This window comes from Mobula birostris, chromosome 32, assembly GCF_030028105.1.
Source record: "Mobula birostris isolate sMobBir1 chromosome 32, sMobBir1.hap1, whole genome shotgun sequence".
Lineage (NCBI taxonomy): Eukaryota > Metazoa > Chordata > Chondrichthyes > Myliobatiformes > Myliobatidae > Mobula > Mobula birostris.
Window position 1 is genome coordinate 1,176,246 of NC_092401.1, and position 22,939 is coordinate 1,199,184.

A 22,939-nucleotide genomic window follows, 5' to 3' on the forward strand; every position below is an offset into this window, starting at 1 on the left:
GTAGGAGGGACACAGTCACTGGAAGAGCATGTAAGCTCTGTACAGATAGCATTAAACTCAAGTCTCTGTTGCTATGAGACAACGGCTCCACCAGTTGTGCCACAGTGATATCCATTGCTTTGGGACGTTCTGAGTCCATGAAGGATAAGATTAGAATGAAAGTCTTTACCAAGCAGTTTAGACTTGCATACCATATACCTTGCTGAATGGTGGAATTATGCTCCTATGTCTTATGGTTTTATTGTGACCTGAGGACCCGAGTCATAGGGAAAGGGTGAATAGGTTAGAATGTTGTTTCCTGGAAAATAGGACATTGAGGGGAGATTTGATAGAGGTATACAAAAATATGAGGAGTATAGATAGGGTAAATCCAAGTAGGCTTTTCCACTGAGGTTGGGTGAGACTAAAACTGGAGGTTGTAGATTAAGGGTGAAAAGTGAAATATTTGAGGAGAATCTTAGGGGGAACTTCTTCACTCAGAGGATAGTGCAAGTGTGAGATGAGCTGTCTGTGGAAGTGGTAGGTATGGATTTGATTTCAACACTTAACAGAAGTTTGGATAAGTACATGGATGGGAGGGGTTCAGAGGACTATGGATCAAATGCAAGTCAATGGGACGAGGCAGAGTAACAATTTGGCATGGACTATATGGGCCAAAGAGCCTTTTCCTGTAATATCACTCTGTATTTGCTATTAGTACCACACATGATTTCTCTGGTTTCATGTAGGTTTGTTCTGGTAACACAGCTGTCAATCACTCGTCACACTAAAAATGACCCCACTTGCGTGGTCAACGTTTGGGCAGGTAAGACCAACCACCTTTCTGTGGTGGATAGGTTTTGGAGTAATCTCAAGGACAAGAAGATCCACAGAGCACGGTGATTTTTTAAAAAATCGTTTCGTGAAACAATCCACAGCCGTGGCTCTCAACTGACTTTCTTCACAAATGCCTCCAGCTGTGCCTTGCATATTGTCCAAACCTGCCTATGGCCTAAAGCTGTTATCTGTTCAAAAAATAACCCATCCTGACTTCCTGATTTTTCCGCTGCTATTGTCTGGTGTTTGAGCCTTTCATGCCTTTAAGAACTTTAATCTCCTTTACGATCTTAAGGTCCAGCTGTGGTTACTAAACAAAAAAAAAATCCATTTTAAAGTTGGAACAAGACCAGACATTCAATTCTCCTTGCAACTTGGATGTCAAATACCCTGAAACATCTGTACAGCTTCCTTCTCTGTGTCCTGTCAATGTCAATGATAATCATCCCATAATTGCATGACCAGAGATCCAAACCTTATGAATTTGTGTCTCTGAAATAACTCCACCTCACTGAATACTGGAAATGGGTATATCTTATAAAATGCTTGCTAGGTCAGGTGGCATCTGCAGAGAGGGAATTAGGTACTATAGGTTTGTGAGAGTAGGAGGAATTCATTAGACCGGTAGTAAGATCTGTGCCATGACTAAATTCCATTTTAATAAAATAGAACTCCATTTAAACTTCATTTAATTATAGCCTATGACAGAAGGCTTAGTTATTGGGTACATTTAAAGTGGAGGTTGACAGGTTCTTGATTAGTAAGAGCATCAAAGTTTACGGGAAGAAGTCAGAAGAATGGGGGTTGAGAGGGATAATAAATCAGCAAAAACCTTAACAAACATTTATAGATACGTAGTGAAAAGTGTATTGACCAGCTGCAGCACAGCCAGGTGCGGAAACATTAATGCCTTTGAATGGGAAATCCGCTGAAAGGTAGTGGATTTGGCCTAGTACATAGTGGGTAAAGCCCTCCCAATGATTGAGCATATCGACATGAAACATTTTTGTAAAAAAGCAGCATCCATTATCAAAGATCCTCACCACCCAGGCTATGCTTTTTTCTGACTGCTGCCATCAGGCAGAAGGTACAAATGCCTCAGGACTCACACCACCAGGTTCAAGAACAGTTACTACCCCTCAAACATCAGGCTCTTGAACAAAGGGGGAAAACTACACTCATCTACTGAGATGCTCCCACAACCAATGATCTCACTTAAAGGATTGTTTATCTCGTTATTTCATGCTAGCTTATTTATTGCTATTTATTTATATTTGCATTTGCACAGTTTGTTGTGTTCTGCACTCTGGTTAATCTTTCATTGATCCTGTTTACAGTTACTATTCTACAGATTTACCGAGTATACCTGCAGGAAAAAAGAATCTCGGGGTTGTATCTGGTGGCCTGAATGTACTCTGATAATAAATTTAACTTTGAACTTTGTACTTTGAACTATTAAGTCAGCCAAAATTAAATGGTGGAGTAGATTTGATGGGCTGATTTGCCTAATTCCTCTCCTATGTCTTATGGTCCATTAAGTGCCTTTACTCTATCCGTGTCAGCTACCAGCCATTACATTTCCTAATAACATGAGGAGGCCACATGAGACTCTCACTCATTGGAATTAGTTTATCATTGTCACATGTACTGAGATACCGCGAACAACTTCTCCTGCATTCTGTTCCTACAGATTAAATCATTACACAGTACATCGAACAGAGTAAGATCAAACTATGGCAAAGCAGAATAAAACAGCTACCAAAAATGTGCAATGGAGGCGAACAATAATGTGCAGGTTCATAATGAGGTAGATTATAAAGGCAAGAATACATTTTGCCATACAGGAGCTGCATTCAACAGTCTAATAACTGCAGGATAGATGCTGCCTTTGAGCCTGGTGGTATCTCCTTTCAAACTTTTGTACCCTCTGTCCTATGGGGGAGTGAAAAAGAGGAACTCTCCAGGATAGGTGAGCCTTTGATTTTGCTGGCTGCTTTACTGAGACAGTGAGAATTATGAAGAGTGTCCATGGAGGGGTCTCTCCCGCTGCACTCTACGTGCACGCTTTCTGCTGTGTGCTTCTCCTGGTCCATGAAGGGGAGGTCAGTGTCTGTTATGTGCTCTGCAGTTTCTTGAGGTTGCATGCAGAGCAGTTGCCATACCAAGCCATTACACATTAGGATAGATTGTATCAATAAAAATTTGTAATGGAAATAGAAATTTCCCATCCCTTCCCACCCCACAATGATCCCATCAGATCTACTCTCCTCCCCCAGATTCTATACACTCATGGCAATTTACAGTAGCAGATTGACGTATCAATCTGCACTTCTCTGGCATTTGGAAGGAAACTGAAATATGTGGTGAAAACAGATGCAGTCACAGAGAGGGGGTGCAAACACCACATAGACAGCAGTCACAGAGAGAGGGTGCAAACACCACAGAGACGGCAGTCACAGAGAGAGGGTGCAAACACCACAGAGACGGCCGTCACGGAGAGAGGGTGCAAACACCACAGAGACGGCAGTCACGGAGAGAGGGTGCAAACACCACAGAGACGGCAGTCACAGGGAGAGGGTGCAAACACCACAGAGAGAGCTGTCACAGAGAGAGGGTGCAAACACCACAGAGACGGCAGTCACAGAGAGAGGGTGCAAACACCACAGAGACGGCAGTCACAGAGAGAGGGTGCAAACACCACAGAGACGGCAGTCACAGAGAGAGGGTGCAAACACCACAGAGAGAGGGTGCAAACACCACAGAGACGGCAGTTAGAGAGAGAGGGTGCAAACGCCACAGAGATGGCAGTCACAGGGAGAGGGTGCAAACACCACAGAGAGAGCTGTCACAGAGAGAAGGTGCAAACACCACAGAGACGGCAGTCACAGGGAGAGGGTGCAAACACCACAGAGAGAGCTGTCACAGAGAGAGGGTGCAAACACCACAGAGACGGCAGTCAGAGAGAGAGGGTGCAAACACCACAGAGACGGCAGTCACAGAGAGAGGGTGCAAACACCACAGAGACGGCAGTCACAGAGAGAGGGTGCAAACACCACAGAGACGGCAGTCAGAGAGAGAGGGTGCAAACGCCACAGAGACGGCAGTCACAGAGAGAGGGTGCAAACACCACAGAGAGAGCAGTCACGGAGAGAGGGTGCAAACACCACAGAGACGGCAGTCACGGAGAGAGGGTGCAAACACCACAGAGACGGCAGTCACGGAGAGAGGGTGCAAACACCACAGAGACAGCCGTCACAGAGAGAGGGTGCAAACACCACAGGGACAGCAGTCACAGAGAGAAGGTGCAAACACCACAGAGACGGCAGTCACAGGGAGAGGGTGCAAACACCACAGAGAGAGCTGTCACAGAGAGAGGGTGCAAACACCACAGAGACGGCAGTCAGAGAGAGAGGGTGCAAACACCACAGAGACGGCAGTCACAGAGAGAGGGTGCAAACACCACAGAGACGGCAGTCACAGAGAGAGGGTGCAAACACCACAGAGACGGCAGTCAGAGAGAGAGGGTGCAAACGCCACAGAGACGGCAGTCACAGAGAGAGGGTGCAAACACCACAGAGAGAGCAGTCACGGAGAGAGGGTGCAAACACCACAGAGACGGCAGTCACGGAGAGAGGGTGCAAACACCACAGAGACGGCAGTCACGGATAGGGGGTGCAAACACCACAGAGACGGCAGTCACGGAGAGAGGGTGCAAACACCACAGAGACAGCAGTCACAGAGAGGGGGTGCAAACACCACAGAGAGAGGGTGCAAACACCACAGAGACGGCAGTCAGAGAGAGAGGGTGCAAACAGCACAGAGACGGCAGTCAGAGAGAGAGGGTGCAAACACCACAGAGACGGCAGTCAGAGAGAGAGGGTGCAAACACCACAGAGACGGCCGTCACGGAGAGAGGGTGCAAACACCGCAGAGACGGCAGTCACGGAGAGAGGGTGCAAACACCGCAGAGACGGCAGTCACGGAGAGAGGGTGCAAACACCGCAGAGACGGCAGTCACGGAGAGAGGGTGCAAACACCGCAGAGACAGCCGTCACAGAGAGAGGGTGCAAACACCACAGAGACGGCAGTCACAGAGAGAGGGTGCAAACACCACAGAGACGGCAGTCACGGGGAGAGGGTGCAAACACCACAGAGAGAGCTGTCACAGAGAGAGGGTGCAAATACCACAGAGACGGCAGTCACAGAGAGAGGGTGCAAACACCACAGAGACGGCAGTCACAGAGAGAGGGTGCAAACACCACAGAGACAGCAGTCACAGAGAGAGGGTGCAAACACCACAGAGAGAGGGTGCAAACACCACAGAGACGGCAGTCAGAGAGAGAGGGTGCAAACACCACAGAGACGGCAGTCACAGAGAGAGGGTGCAGACACCACAGAGGCGGCAGTCACAGAGAGAGGGTGCAGACACCACAGAGACAGCAGTCACAGAGAGAGGGTGCAAACACCACAGAGAGAGGGTGCAAACACCACAGAGACGGCAGTCAGAGAGAGAGGGTGCAAACACCACAGAGACGGCAGTCACAGAGAGAGGGTGCAGACACCACAGAGATGGCAGTCACAGAGAGAGGGTGCAGACACTACGGAGACGGCAGTCACAGAGAGAGGGTGCAAACACCACAGAGAGAACCGTCACAGAGAGAGGGTGCAAACACCACAGAGACGGCAGTCACAGAGAGAGGGTGCAAACACCACAGGGACGTCAGTCACAGAGAGAGAGTGCAAACACCACAGAGACGGCAGTCACAGAGAGAGGGTGCAGACACCACAGAGACGGCAGTCACAGAGAGAGGGTGCAGACACCACAGAGACGGCAGTCACAGAGAGAGGGTGCAAACACCACTGAGACAGCAGTCACAGAGAGAGGGTGCAAACACCACAGAGATGGCAGTCACAGAGAGAGGGTGCAAACACCACAGAGAGAACCGTCACAGAGAGAGGGTGCAAACACCACAGAGACGGCAGTCACAGAGAGAGGGTGCAAACACCACAGAGACAGCAGCCAAGGTTAGGATTGAACTCAGGTCAGTGAAGCTGTGCAGCACAACTCTACTGGCTTTGCTACTGTGTCCACAATACTGTGTCAACACAATAAATATCTGCTTCAGCGTTCCAATTTGTATTCTTTGAACCCATGTCTCTCTAACCTGTATTGGATTCTTCCATTATTATCATGATAGAGCAAAGAACTGTTGAGTTCTCGCTGCCAGGAATCCTTACAGCCTTGCATCAATCTGTCAAAAAGATCTCCGTGGGCTTATCAAAGTTTTTCCTTTCGTCCAACCACAAAGATTCTAGCAGTTCCTTTCCAACTATTTCTTCCATTATTCCAGAATCCTCACTCTGTCTTGCCCTTTATGTGGCTTGGTGGCCGACAAAAACTCTTGTCAATAGTGGGGTGAGAGGAGGCAGCGTAGGAAGAAAGTGACAGATAAAAGGCAAAAAGGGAGATTTTGGAGGAGCTTGCGAGACATTCTTACTGGCTGCATCACCATCTGATATGGGAGGGGTCTACTGCACAGAATCAAAATCAGCTGCAGAGATTTGTGAACGCAGTCAGCTCGATCATGGGTACTAGCCTCTGTAGCATCCAAGACATCTTCAGGGAGCAATGCCTCAAAAAGGTGGCACCCCTATAACCCTAGACATGGTCTCCTCACACTGTTACTGTCAGGAAGTGGGTACAGAAGCCTAAAGGCACACACTCAAACAATTCAGGAACAGCTTTTCCTTCTTTGCCTTTCACGACATATGCTGGTGATACTAAATCTGATTGTGAGTCTGACAAGCTTAGAGAATGGAGTCTCAGCCTCAAACTTTGATGTGCCCAGATGTAGGAGATGTTTGAATGGGTAGGATATAGGATATAGTTTGTTCGAGAGAGAAAGAGACTAACAGAAGAACTCTTGAACCACTAGTTCCAAGCAAGCAATATGCTGTGTATTCCAGAATCAGAATCAGATTTAATATCCCTGGCATATGTTGTGAAATATGTTGTTTTGCAGCAACAGCATATTGTAATGCGTTTTTATATAAGAGCATAAATTATAATAATAAGTAAGTACAAATTAAATTGTGATAAATTATCACTGCAAACAATGAAAAGGCAAAAAGAAGTGAAGTGAGTTCGAGGGTTGAGCCACGCTGGTGTGTTGCAGAATTGACACTAATGGAGTGAGTAGTTTGTAGAGGAGGAGACAAGGCAGAGGAGTACAATGCCAGTACAACTGTCCAGGGTGCAAAGTTAGGTCACCCTGGATGCCAAGACAATTGAGAGTTTGAGTGTGGCTTCAGGCTGGATGCCAAAATCTGTGTCCGAGTTAAGTCGCTGGGCAGTGTGGTCTAGTCCCGGAGCCTTTCGCTGCATCAGTTCTCGGGTCCTAATTCAAGGTACGATATGCGGTTTGGACAATTTAAATGCTAGCTCAGGTATCTGGAATGACAGGGTGTCGGGATCAGAGGTGAGAGCTGATTTCACTCCCTTCCTCCATGACACTGAGTCTGCAAAGACTGCCCCAGCTGCTGTGGTCTGTGCCTGCTAATATGATGAGCTTACACCAAGGCTTTGGGCCTACTCTGGGCTGCTCCGCGGTTCGGATCTAAGGACCCAATTTGGTTTGGAATGTTGTTGCTTGCTTCTCTTGTTCACATGATTTGTGTTTTTTCCCCCTTTCTCTTGCACATCGGGTGTTGGTCTAATTTTTTTAAATTGGGCTCTTTCAGCTTTGTGGCTACTTGGAAGCAAACAAATCTCAAGGTTGTTTAACTTATACATTCTTTGATAATAGATGTACCTTGGAACTTTGATACATATAGAGAGAGAGCCCATGCTGGAGCTGGCTGAGTTTACAACTTTCTGCAGCTTTTTCCAGTCCTGTGCGGTGGCCCCTCCATACTGGACGGTGATGCCACCAGCTAGAACGGTCTCCATGCTACATCTGTGGAAATTTGCACAAGTCTTTGCTGACATACCAAATCTCATCAAACCGCTAATGAAATATAGCCACTGCCATGCCTTCTTATAATTGCATCAACATGTTGGGACCAGGATAGAGTCCAGAGATGTTGACATCCAGGAACGTGAAACTGTTCACCCTTTCCACTGCTGACCACTCGACAAGGACTGCTGTGTGTTCCCTTGGCTTCTCCTTCCAGAAGTCTACAATCAGTTCCTTGGTCATACTAATGTTAAGAGCACTCATCTCTTTCTTCTCCAACACTGGATTAAACAACAGCAAAAAGGTGACTGGTGATACTCATTTAATGTTTTGGCAGAGACAGATCAGATGGAAATTGTGCAGAATTGCAATGAAGAGAGAGAAAATCGAAAGCTGAACTCAAGGTCAGCCCTTACCTTAATGAGTTTTATGTGGAGTGGTTTTAGAATACCATAGTAGCATTAACAAGGAATGAATAATTCAGGACACTTGCTGCCTGTGGGAAAACAAAGATTATTGTTCCTTTTTAACTGTGCAATAAAGCAAAACTTGAGAAATAGCTCTGGAATCACTAAGGCTGTAGAAGTTGGACAGTCTTCTCATGAATCAGTATATTGTGTACAACAGTAAGGATGATGCTCATCAGATGTGCACTCAAGTTCAGGATATGACAGTGGCTCCTCTGTCTACACCACAGTGCCATCCGCTGCCTCTACTCCAGTTCTGTGGTGTTCTGCAGTTGCTGATGAGGCCAGTGAGGGTCTACAGACTCTCTCATGAGTGGGACAGGAGATGGGTGGGTGGGTAGTTCAGCAGCAGGTCACCTTCTTGAGCCAAATATACTAGACTCCCATATACTCTGGGGGGTTTTTGGTACTGAGGTTTTCAGTAACATGGTGTTTATTTTCTATCTCTGATTGGCCAGGGGTACATAGGCCTGGGAAATTAGCAAGGAGGAGGGGCAGAATCACTGACCCAATGAGAGACACCTGGTGTTTCTGTTGTGACTTCCTCTGCAACAGTGAGAGGCTACACAAACTGAGTAGCTTCACTGTAACTATCATGATTGGGTGGTCTCTTGGTTGCCGGCCACTTTAGTTCTCTTCCCTCCCATTCCCACATTGACATTTCTATCCTCAGCCTCCTCCAGCGCAGACTAAAGCTGAACCTTGACAGATGTGTACTGTGAAAGATTATGTGATCCCTACAGATCGACTGGACAGCCAGCAGCTTATTCCCAGGGCAGCAATGACCAATACCAGCAAACATCTGATTCAGATGAATGGAGGAAAGTTTAGGCGAGATGTCCGAGAAGAGTGTTTTTTACACAAAGAGTGGTAGATGCCTAGAATACACTGTCAGGAATGACGATAGTGGCTGATATAACAGGGCATTTAAAGGGCTTTTCGATAGGCACATGAGTATATGAAAGCTGAGGGGTTATGTACTGTGTAGATTGATGATGGAGTGGTTTTATATGGGTCAGCACAGCATCACAGGCTGAAGGGCCCATACTATGTTGTACTGTTCAATGCTCTATGTTCTAAATATAAACTGGAGAAACAGTACTTCGTTTTGTGTTTGGGTAGTTGACAACCCAACGGCATGAATATTGAATACCTAAACTTCACTCAGATACACCTCCTATAGATGCCAATCTCCCACCTACCCTTCACTAATATAGATCCCATAGGTGCCCATCTCCCACCTACCCTTCACTAATATAGATCCCATAGGTGCCCATCTCTCACCTACCCTTCACTAATATAGATCCCATAGGTGCCAGTCTCCCACCGACCCTTCACTAATATAGATCCCATAGGTGCCCATCTCCCACCGACCCTTCAATAATATAGATCCCATAGGTGCCCATCTACCACCTACCCTTCACTAATATCGATCCCATAGGTGCCCATCTCCCACCTACCCTTCACTAATATAGATCCCATAGGTGCCCATCTCCCACTTACCCTTCAATAATATAGATCCCATAGGTGCCCATCTCCCACCTACCCTTCACTAATATAGATCCCATAGGTGCCCATCTCCCACTGACCCTTCACTAAAATATATCCCATAGGTGCCCATCTCCCACCTACCCTTCACTAATATAGATCCCATAGGTGCCCATCTCCCACCTACCCTTCACTAATATAGATCCCATAGGTGCCCATCTCTCACCTACCCTTCACTAATATAGATCCCATAGGTGCTCATCTCCCACCTACCCTTCAATAATATAGATCCTATAGGTGCCCATCTCTCACCACTGCTGTCTTCCCTTCTCAGCTCCCTTCCTTTTATTCCAGTCCCCATCTAACTCTCTAATCAGATTCTATCACTTTCGCCACTTTGTCACTTCCACCCATCAACTCCCAGATTTGTACCAAATTAAGCACAAGAAGATCCAGAGCAACACATAAAAACTACTGGAGGAACTGAGTAGGCCGGGCAGCATCTATGGAGGGGAATAAAGAGTCAACATTTTGGGCCAAGACCCTTCATCAGGACTGAAACGTCACTGTTGATTCCCCTCCATGAATGCAACCTGACTAGCTGAGATCCTCCAGCATTTTGTGTGTGTTGCTCTAAACTGGTAATTAAATGCCTAACTAAACTCATCCCTTCTGCTCACACAATGGCCATATCCCTTCATTCTCTGAACATGCATTAGAACCTCTTCAGGGCCTCTATCCCATCACGTAACTGTGTACAATCCTGCTCGCTCTATCACAGGAAGGATGTGGAGGATTCGGAGAAGATGCAGAAGAGGTTCATTGAGATGCTACCCTGTTACAGGGTACAAGTTCTAAGAAGAAGTTGGACCAAATAACACACACAAAATCCTGGAGGAACTCAGCAGGCCAGGCAGCATCTATGGAAAGGAGTACAGACAATGTTTCGGGCAGGACCGAACAAACTTGGATTAATTATCTGGAGAGTTGGAGGATTAGGAGAGATCTGATGGAAGTTATAACATTATGAGAGATTTAGCTAAGGTAGACAGAATCTTTTTTTTTCCCACAAGATAGAACTATCAAATACTAGAGGGCATACATTTATGGTTGGCGGGGAAAAGCTTAAAGGAGATGTCCAGGGCAAGTTTTTGTTTACAGAGAGGTAGGCTGCAATGGGTCAGTAGTGGAAGGAGATATGACAGTGAAGTTTAGCACATACAAGTTGCTAAAGAAACCCAGCAGGTGCAGCAGCATCTGTGGAAAGGAATGAACAGTCACTGTTTGGGGCTGAGACCCTTCATCAGGGCTGGAAAGGAAGTGGGAAGCATCAGAAGCTGGGGAAAGGGGAAGGAGTACAAGCTGACAGGTGATATGTGAAACCAGATGGGTGGGAGACGGGGGATAAAGTAAGACATTGGGAGGTGGGAGGTGGAAAAGGTAAAGGGCAGAGGAAGAAAGAATCTTCCCTCCATAGCCTCCATGGTGTCCAAGACATCTTTAATGAGTGGTGCCTCAGAAAGGCAGCGTCCATTATTAAAGATCCCCATCACCCAGTTCATGCCTTGTTCACATTGCTGTCATCAGGAAGGAGGTACAGAACCCTGAAGGCATACATTCAGCAATTCAGAAACAGCTCCTTTCTCTCTGATGTCCAATTTCTAAACGGACATTGAACCCATGAACACTACCATGAACCTCACTTTTTAATATTATTTCTGTTTTTGCACTACTATTTTTAATTTGAATATTAAATATGCATATATATTGTACTGTATTTTTTCTATATTTATCATATATTACACTGTACTGCTGCTGCTAAGTTAACAAATTTTACAACATATGCCAGTGGTGTTAAAGCTGATTCTGATTCTGAATCTGATAGCAGAGTATAGTGGACCATGTACCATTTCCATAACAGGCAGGATTTTCCGGTGGCCATCCGTTTTAATTATAAACCCCGCTCCCATTCCCACGTGTCAATTCATGGCCTCCTCTACTGCCATGATGAAGCCACCCTCAGGTTGTTGAAGAAACACTTCAAATAACATCTAGGTGGCCTCCAACCTGATGGCATGGACATTGATTCTCTAACCTGGTAATTTTTCCCCTTTCCTCTTCCCTCTTCTTCCATTCCCCACTCCGGCTTCTCTCGTACCTCTTCACTTTACCTGCCTATCACCTCCCCCAGATGACCTTCCTCCTTTCCATTTCTCCCCTGGTCCACTCTGCTTTCCTATAAGATTCCCTCTTCTTCAGCCCTTTTCCATCTATCACCTCCCAGATTCTCAATAGCACGTATCTTCACCTATCACCTTCTCGATTCTCCTCCTTTCCTTCCCCTCACCTCCTTATTAACCCCTTCCTTTCGCGTAGATAGCCAGAGGCTTTTTCCCAGGGCTGAAATGGCAACATGAGAGGGCATAGTTTCTAGGTGATTTGAAGAGATGTCAGGGGTAAGTGTTTTATGCGGAGAGTGGTAAGAGCATGGAATGGGTTACCGGTGATGGTGGTGGAGGTGGATACAATAGAGTCTTTTCAGATAGGTACATGGAGCTTAGAAAAATAGAAGGCAATGGGTAACACTCGGTAATCTAATCTAATCTAATTTCTACAGTAAGTACATGTCCGGCACAGCATCGTGGGCCAAAGGGCCTGTATAGCGCTGTAGGTTTTCTATGTTTCTATCTTTCCAGTTCTAATGAAGGGTCTTCACCTGAAACGTCAACTATTTATTCCTTTCCACAGAAGCTGCCTGACCTGCTGAGTTCTTCCAGCATTTTGTGAGTGTTACTCTGGATTTCTAGCATCTGCTGAATCTCTTGTGTTTATGATAGGGATGTTTAAGAGGCTTTTAGATAGGCAGGGAATGTGGAGGATTATGTATCATGTGCAGACAAATGAGATTTATTTAAATCTGGCATTGTATTCAGCACTGAAATCATGAGCAAAAGGGCTTCCTCCTATACTGTACTGTTCTATGTTACATGACAAATACTCCTAGTTTTGCTATTGGTATATCTGCCTCTTTTCCACCTCCTCCACCCCCAATCCCAAATGACTTTGTGGTGGAAGTCACAGTCTGACTTTCAACCATGATCTTATTGAATGACAGAGCAGGCTCAACGGGCCAGATGGCCTACTCCTGCTCCTATTTCTTATGTTCTTTAATTAGCTCACCATCTAATTAATAAATTAACGGCTACTCCTGTGATGCTCATGTTGGGGTGAGGTGTTAATCTGTAGGAGTTAGTATGTCTCTGAGATCATGCTAGCAAGAGGACACCACACATGTTGCCTGAGAATTTGTTGTGCAAAAGTTAATGATATCTCTTCCGCTGAGGCTTTATAAGACATTGGCCAGACCATACTCGGAGTATTGTGAGCTCTTTTGGGCCCTTTATCTGAGAGAGGATGTGCTGGCAGTGGATATGGTCCAGAGAAAGATCACAAGAATGAGCCAAGGATTGGAAAGGTTAACATGGAGGAGTGTTTGGTGGTTCTGGGTCTGCTTGCTGGAGCTTATTACAATGAGAGGTGATTTCATTTGAACCTATTGAATGTTCCAGTGTGGACGTGGAGATGATATTTCCTAGAGTGGGGAGCCTGGGACCAGAAGGTACAGCCGCAGAATGGAAGGATTTCCCTTTAGAACTGAGATGATGATAATGATTCCTTTAGCCAGAGGGTGATGAACCTGTGGAATTCATTGCCAAAAATGGCTGTGGAGACCAAGTCATTGGTTATCTTTAAAGGGGAGGTTAATAGGTAAGAGCGTCAAAGGTTACAGGGAGAAGGCAGGACATTAATTCTACAGAGACAACACTCCCTGACTAAGGAACACACACAGAATGCTGGAGGAACTCAGAAGGTCAGACAACATCCATACAAAATAGTAAACAGTCAACATTTTGGGCCACGATCCTTCTTCAGGACTGAAAGGGAAGGGGGAAGATGCCTGAATGAAATGTGGGTGGAGGGGAAAGAGGCTAGCTGGAAGGTGATAGGTGAAGCCGGAAGGGTGGGAACGGTAAATGCTGGAGAAGAGCGCATCTGATAAGAGAGGGGATTGGACAATAGGAGAAAGGGAAGGAAGAGTGGACCCAGGGAGAAGTAATCGACACGTGAGAAGAAATGAAAGGTCAGAGTGAAGGAATTGAAGGAATAGGGGAAGGAGTTGAAGGAATTTGTTCATGCCATCAGGTTGGAAACATAAAGTGTTACCCTAAGGGTGGTCTCATCTTGCCACAAGAGGTGACCACAGATCGACATGCTGGAATGGAAATAGGAATTGGAATTAAAATGTTTGGCCACCGGGAAGTTCCACTTATGGCAGATGGTTCAGAGGGGCTTGATGAAGTGGTCCCCCAATTTACAACAGGTCTCACCAATGTAGGGGAGGCTGCATCTTTGCCCTTATCGCATGCCTTTTCCATCTCCTGTTGTAATTTGTAACCCACATCCTGGCTACTGTTGGGAGGTGTTTATCATCTTTGATGATAGATGTTACATATATAAACTGCATATCTTTCACACAAGCACCAAGGCCTTATGTGGCTGGTGGTTAGGACACTTCCGTCTGTTCCTTCAGGTGCAGCCAGAATTTTATTTCCACTCTGCATTATCTCCAAAGGTGTTTGCAGTGGATGAGAAGCAGTTTTCCAAAGTCAGTCAAAGTCAATTTATTATCAAAGTACATATGTCACCATATTATACTTTGAAATTAATTTTCTTGCAAGCTTCTACAGGAAAATGAAGAACTACAATCAAATGTATTAAAAACTATGCATAAGCAAAGACTGACAAGCAATCAGTGTGCAGCAGAAGACAAAGTGTGCAAATGAAAAAAATATATATATTGAGATCATGAGTTGTAGAATCCTTGAGAGCGAGTCCACAGGTTGCAGAATCAGTTTAGTGTTGAGGTGAGTGAGGTTATCCATACTGGTTCAGGAGCCTAATAACTGCTCCCAAACTTGGTGAAGTGGGATCTAAAGCTCTCCAATGGCAGCAGTGAAAAGAGAGCACGGCATGGATGACAGGGGATCTAGACGATGAATGCCGTTTTTATTCTGTCAGCACTCCCTGTAAAGGTGCTCAATGGTGGGGAGGGCTTTGCCCGTGCTGACTGGGCTGTGTCCACTACTTTCTGTAGCCTTTTCCGTTCCTGGGCATTGGTGTTTTCATACCAGGTTGTGATGCATCAGTTAGGTTACTCTGCATATAGAGTTTCTCTTGTGGACTGTGTATTTGCAAAAGGTCAGGAAACAAATACAGCAGTCTTTGTTAATATTCATCTCAACAGCTGTGTAACACAGGACCCATGCTGAAACAAACATCTCACTGCTGCTGAGAGATCACAAACTCTTTGAAAGATGCACTTGTGTTTGGTTGATCCTTACTGGTTTGTCAGTGCAAGGAAATGTGCACAAATGGACGCTGTCAACTGGCTCATGATAAGGTGAAGGGGTATGTGCTGAAGGACCCACTGACGCTAGGTACAGCCACAGCAAATGCTATATGGGGAAGCACCAAAGTGTATGGCCCCTGTATAAAATCTTCTCAAATGTATCCCTGATTGAATGCTTGGGAAAGAAATACTGTCCATAGGATATCATGTAAATACTGTCAGAATATTTAATGATTTGCCATGTTTGCCATACACGTCTTATAAGGAAAGGTTGAGTAAGCTAAGTATTTTCTCTTTGGGGCAAAGGAGGATGAGAGCTGACTCAATCGAGGTGTATGAGAGGTGCAGACAGAGTGGACAGTCAGTACCTTTTTCCGAGATTAGCAATGGTCAATACAAGGTGCATCCTTTTAAGATGAGTGGCGGAAGATTTAACGTAGATAATTTCTTACACAGAGAGTGATAAATGCCTGGAATGCACTGCCAGGTTTGGTTGCCAAGGCTGCTGCTGAGAGATCGTGAATTCTATGAAAGAGTAGGGACATTTAAGAGACTCTTAGATAGGCACAGAGATGAAAGAAAAACGGAGGTCTACGTGGGAGGGAAGATTGATCTTGGAGTAGGTTAAAAGGCTAGTACAACATTGTGGGCTGAAGGGCCTGCACTGTGCTGTACTGTACTATATGTCCTATATTTAGATGTAATATGTTGCACTTCATTCTCTATTCTGCTATTGTTTTACCTTGCTCTAACTTAGTGATTTAGTCTGTGAGAACAAGACAGGTTTTTCACTGTACATGCGACATTAATAAACCAATTCTAATTCCAAGTATTGTGCAACCGTGAATTCTACAAACATAGGCTATAGGAACATAAGACACAGGAGCAGAATTAGGCCATTTGGCCCATCGAGTCTGCTCTGCCATTTCATCATGGCTGATCCAATTTTCCTCTCAGTCCCAATCTCCTGCCTTCTCCCCTTATCCCTTCATGCCCTGACCAATCAAGAATCTAATAGGAGCAGGATTAAGCCATGGCTGATCTGGCTGTAGACTCAACTTTACCTGCCTACCTTTTCCCTTTGACCCTTAACTTACCTGTAATGCAAATAAATAAATATATATGTAACTCTGTCTTAAAAATAATTAACGATGTAACCTCTACTGCTTTGCTGGGTGGAATTCCACAGATTCACTACTTTCTGGGAAAAGTAGTTTCTCCTCATCTCCATCCTAAATCTATTCCCCGAACCCTCAAGCTGTGTCCTCTATGTCTTAAAGAAGGGTCTCGACCCAAAAAGTTAACTATTTATTAATTTCCATTCATGCTGCCTGACCTGCTGAGTTCCTCCAGAATTTTGTATGTGATGCTATGTCCTCTGGTTCTAGTTTTTGGTTAAAAAGGATCCAATATGTGGAGCATCCCAAAAGCTTTCACAGTAGCATCATTGGAAAATATATGTTTATGTGTTTTGTATTGGATAAGTAATTAATTGGTGTGCTAGAAGGAGGTGAGAGAGGTAGAGAGATTTCTGGAGGAAATTCAAAAGTGTGAGATTACTGAAGTTGTTTCTACAATTGAATTAATAAATGCTTAAGCACGAGGAAAAAAAGCGGCACAAGATCTTAGGAAGGTTATGGAGGTGGGGGATGATATTGAGATGAAGAGCTTAGATTTTACAGGGTTTGAAAACAAAGATGGGAGTTTTAAATCCAGCGACAATCTGCTGTTGTCAGCAAGCTGAAATGAAAGGAGAAAATGGTGGCCTGCTCAGTAGGTTGGACAACATCAGTGAGGTGAGGTAGACAGCAACCATTTCAGGTCAAGGATCCTTCAGAACTGGAAAAGTAGAAAAGGCAACTGTGGAAACAAACTTTTGTACTGTCTAAACAAACTATTGACTTTGTGCTGTCCTGAAGGATTTGGCAAACCTGTCTCTCAGGAATGTAGTTATAGCAGGAATGGAAGAGAGAGCACTGGGGTGGACTTCAAGCCAGATTAAAGCGTTGAGGTCTGAGAATGGAAAATGAACTGGTGTTCAGCCCTACTGCTCCGCGCCAGTCGAGATCCCCTGCTGAGCCTACCCTGTCTGCCTGCGTTTGTACAATCTCCCTCTTCTCACTACTACCCTCAAGCGAGAGGTGCAAGAGTCTTGGGTTCCATGTCACCAGGTTCAGGAACATTTGCTGCCCTACACCCACTGGGCTCCTGGACCAGTGTGAATGTCTTCACTTACAGACTCCACAGCCTATAGACTCCTTTCTGGGACTCTGCATTTGTTATGTATGGTTTTTCTTGCATTCTATTGTATTTCATTATTTCCCTTTGGCTCCCTGCAAGAAAACTAATCTCAAGGTTGTATATATTGTGTTGTTATTAGTGTACGTAATAAAGAACTTCAGTTCCCAGTGTGCACTGTGGGCAGTTCACCAGGAACCGGGAATGAAGTTGGTGAGCTGGGCCCACGCACTCAGGTCGAGTTGAAGCCATGAACTGGTCTCACTCACTTGTGTCAAGCTGAAGCCATGATTGGAGTGTCCTGTAAATAAAAACGTGTTAGTTTAACCCACACTGCTGGTCTTTATTAAGAACAAACACAACATATATGGTATACATACTTCAATAATAAATTTTCTTTGAACTTTGAAAAGGAGGTAAAATGGAGGGAATGTCTCTGGTCCTGTTCAGACAGAAGGTCTAAAGGTAGTTAGAGGTAGAAAAGAAAAGAGAAACAAATCTTGAGAGACAGGCTAAAAAGAAGCAGACATCTGAAGTTATTAAATTCCAAAATGAGTCCTAAGGCATCAACACATCCAGAGTGAATCTGAATTGTTGTTCCTTTGTCACCTCCATCATATTGGACCATTAATTTCACTTACTGCCATCAAAAAGCGGTGTTCTGTTTTTCTGGGAATGTGATCTCTGAGTGATGTTGTAAACAGTACCCTGCTCTGACCATTGTTTCTCTCAAGAGCAGGCAGCTCCTTCTTTGTGAAATATTGGGGGTGTCTGGAGCATCAGGCTGTCTGAGATGAGGGGGTCCCTTCCTAAACTGATGACACTACTTGGCTGATTTGACAATGAGGAAGCCGACATCCCATTTGACGAGACAATTGACACAGGAATAACTTGTCTGTGAATCCAGCTGCATGACTCACTTGTTCCAAAGAATTGATCTTTGTGGCTGAAACCAGAACATTCCCTCTGGCCCCAACTCCCTCCCCCACATTGGTTCTTAAATCTGCTTTATTTTCACAGTGAAACAGCAAATCAGTTAGATGAAATATATAGATCACAATTTGTTGGCATAGCTACATCCCACAGGCATTAGCATTCAGATACATGAAGGCTCATAATGAACTCTGCTCTACATTGCTTCCTGTGATGGTAATGTGTCAGTTTCAAATTTCCAACCACAGGTTGGCTCTACGACCCTTCACATTCAGTGCATACCCTTCAGTTCTGGTCTTTTCCATCCTCCGTGTTATTTCCTCTACTATTGTCAACTCCCTGCATTTGTTTAAACTGTAAACTCCAAGCTCCTGCATGGTCTCCCTAAATCTGCCCACCTCTCTGCCACTCCCGCCTCCTCTGAGATGTAACCAATGTAACCAACTTTTCATTTACCATTACCGATACAGAGCACTAGTAAGTGACTTGAAAGTGACTAGGAAGTCCCACTCACCAAAGTTTATTGATGTCCCCATTCAGAAGTAAATACCACCGAGCTGGTAATTGGTAGAAATCTAGAGGCCTCTGTCATCAGCCTCAACCATAGATGTTGTGTCCAAGATGTCTACACGATACACAAGCCAGAGTAGTACAATATGCAGAGCAAGTTGCTGCCTATGTAACAACCACCCGCCTCCCGTCCACGCAGCTGATGAACCCAAAGGAACTGAAGAGACCGATACAGATTGGCACCAGCAACATCACAGGAGTTGTCAGTCAGCATTGAACTCTATGTAGGACTGCTTTAGGGACTCCAGCATGAGATTTTGCCGTCAGGGCTAACTCCCAAAGCCTTCTCCATGAATAAGTATAGCCACCTGGCAATGGAGGTTTGAAATCAAAGTTTTCCTTCCAGATAAGCTGCCAACCACTGCTGATGAATTCCATCTGCCCGAAGCAAATGGTTTTAAGGTGCCAATAACCTGCCTTTGTTCCTTCTCCTGTTAGTATAAATAGTTGTGTTGGGCTTAGTAACTAAGCCACGCATGGAGGCCAGGAGCTGGACTTGGTTTTCAGAGGCTTTTTGAGATGCATACCATTGGGTCCTAATAGATAATGGGAGATTATCCCCACTACTACCCCCGGCAATAACAACCTTAAGCTCATTGGTCATCAGATTGTTATTGTCACATGTACCATGATACCATAACATCCAGGTAAATTATATCTACCAACATATAAGTACTTTGCTAATAAATTTACTTTGAAATTGTCCACTTGAAAGTTTGTGAATGTCTCCATTCGAACAAATGGTGTTGCCAATACGTGATCTTGAGCATGACTCCGTTTGGAGTCCCGTGGAGAGTATGGGATATGTGGATGGCTCACTAGTATAGCGGGTAGCATAATGCTTCACAGTGCCAGCAATCAAAAGATCCCAGTTCACTGTCTGTGAGGGGTTTGCAGGTTCTCCCCGCGACCATGTGGGTTTGCTTCGGATGATGCGACTTCCACCCACATCCCAGAAAAGGACATATGAGTTAGTGTCAGCAAGTTGGGGACTTTGCATGATTTTACAGGCTGGGTTGATAGTTGAAGCAAATGGAGCATTTCACAGTCTGTTTCAAAGTACGATTTGAACCTGCTGTTTTTGGATCACCATACCAGGCCGATAAACCTGCTGTCACTAGCATCCTTGGAACCTGCTGTTTCTGGATCACTGCACCCAGGTGTTTCACATTCTGTCACTGACATCCTCTAAACCTCCTTCTTCTGCGTAAAAATACCCAAGTGTTAAACGTGCTGTCACCGGCATCATGTAAACCTGCTGCTTTTGAAACACCATACCAAATTGTTAAACCTGCTGTTTATATAACCATATAACAATTACAGCACAGAAACAGGTCATCTCGGCCCTTCTAGTCCGTGCCGAACTCTTACTCTATCCTAGTCCCACCGACCTGCACTCAGCCCATAACCCTCCATTCCTTTCCTGTCCATATATCTATCTAATTTAATTTTAACGGACAACATAGAATCTGCCTCACCACTTCTGCTGGAAGCTCGTTCCACACAGCTACCACTCTCTGAGTAAAGAAGTTTCCCCTCATGTTACCCCTAAACTTTTGTCCTCTAATTCTCAACCCATGCCCTCTTGTTTGAATCTTCCTCTCTCTCAATGGAAAAAGTCTAACCACGTCAACTCTATCAATCCCCCTCATAATTTTAAACACTTCTATCAAGTCCCCCCTCAACCTTCTACGCTCCAAGGAATAAAGACCTAACTTGTTCAACCTTTCTCTGTAACTTAGGAGATGAAACCCAGGCAACATTTTAGTATGGAGAACCATACATTAGTGTTAAACCTGCAGTCACTGGCATCCTCTATATTCACTGTTTCTGGATCACCATATCGAATTATTGAATCTGCTCTCAGTGCTTTACCATAACTTCCTGTCACTGGAATCCGCTAAATCTGCTGTTTCTGGATCACCGTACCCGAATGCTAAACTTACTTTCACTGGCATCCTCCTGCAGTTTCTGAACCACCAGTCCGACTGTTAAACCTGCTGTCACTGGGCTGCCCTAAATGGGCTGTTTATGGATCAGCACACCGGAATGTTAAATCTGCTGTCACTGGATCACCATAACCGAGTGTTACACCTGCTGTCACTGAAATCCTCTAATCCTGCTGTTCCTGGTTCACTGGAGTATTAAACCTGCTGTCACAGGAATTCTCTAAAACTGTTGTTGATCAATCAGCACACCGACTGTTAAACCTGCTGTCACTGGAATCCCCTCAACCTGCAGTTTCTGGATCACCATTGCCAACTGTTAGACCCCCTTTCACTGACATTCTCTGAACTTGCTGCTTTTCGATCACCAAACCAGAATGTTAAACCTGCTGCCACTGTATCCACTAAAATGGTCAGAGGCTTTTTCCCAGGGCTGAAATGGTTGCCATGAGAGGCCACAGGTTTCAGGTGCTGGGGAGTAGGTACAGAGGAGACGTCAGGGGTAAGTTTTTTACTCAGAGAGTGGTGAGTGTGTGGAATGGGCTGCCGACAACAGTGGTGGAGGTGGATACGATAGGGTCTTTTAAGAGACTTTTGGATTGGTACATGGAGCTTAGAAAAATAGAGGGCTATTGGTAAGCCTAGTAATCTCTAAGGTAGGGACATGTTCAGCACAACTTTGTGGACCGAAGGGCCAGTATTGTGTTGTAGGTTTTCTATGTTTCTATGTTTTCTGTGTTTCTAAACTGTCTGTTTCTGGATCGCCATAAACTAGAGCTATACCTGTTCTCAATGGTATCCTGTAAACCTGCAGTTTGTGGATCACCGTACTGGATTGTTAAATCTGCTCTCACTGGTTCACCATAACACAGTGTTAAACCTGGTGTCACTAGAACCCTCTCAAAGTGCTGTTACTGGATAACCAGATCAGAATGGAACACCTATCGTCACTGGCGTCCTCTAAGTCTGCTGTTTCTGGAATACCATATCGGACTGTTACTTGGTAAACATAACCAAGTGTTAATACTGCTGTCACTGGAATCCTTCAAACCTGCTGTTTCTGGATCATCATAACCCAGTGTTAAATCAGCTGTCGCTGGCACCTTCTAAACCTGCTGATAACTGAGAACCATACCCTAGTGTTAAACCTGCTGTCACGGACATCCTCTAAACCTTCTGTTTCAGGAGCACCTTTCTGGAGTGTTCGAGCTCAGAGGACCAGATGTTGCAATGCCTTTGACAAGCAGATCCTAACTCAAGCCGTAGCATAGAGATCTTCAGGTGGAGTTAGTGGGTGGAAGATGCTTCTCGGGGTCATCAGGAGGGATGTTTCTTAGATGTTTCATCAATTTAAGCCCACTACATCTCTGGAGGGCTCAACCAGTGTCTCAGATACACCCCCCCCCCTCACATCTCTCCACCCATGGGGCATTTTAGGGCCCAGCTGCCTTCACTCTTCTTCATCCATAACCAGTGGCTGCTTGGCTTGGCTGCCTCCGAGAGTTCTTTTATAGTTTGCCACTGGCGCTGGCCTCTGACGCCCGATCCCTTCAGCAATCTGACTATGGAAGTAGCCACAAATGCTCTGTAGGCAGCCTGTACTGGAAAACTCTGCATCCTCCATCCACACTGCTCAGCATCCGTGGCCTGCTCAGCGTACCTTCCATGCTTCCGATCATGCGCCTCGCAGACTGCGTCTTCCCAGCGCACTGTGAGCTCTGAGATTACTAAAGCCTTCGGACTGCTGGACCACAAGACCAAGTCTGCTCTGCTGTGTCCGCGGGAAATATTAGCCTTTTGTCCAAGGTCAACAACCATGTTCCAGTTAAGAGCAGGCTCCAGCGTGCCTGAGGGTGGCACTGTCTGTCCTTGCCTGACCAAGGGGATGGTAGTCACATGGGGCTTAAAGTTGTTATTCAACCTGCTGCCACTCAATCACCATAACCAAGTATAAAATTTGCTGTCTCTGGAATCTTCTGAACATACCCCAATGTTAAAACTGCTGTCACCAACATATTTCAAAACCTGCTGTTTCTGGATCACTGTACCCAAATGTTAAATCTGCTATCACTGGCATCCTCTGAACCTGCTGATTCTGGACACCATCCTGGAGTG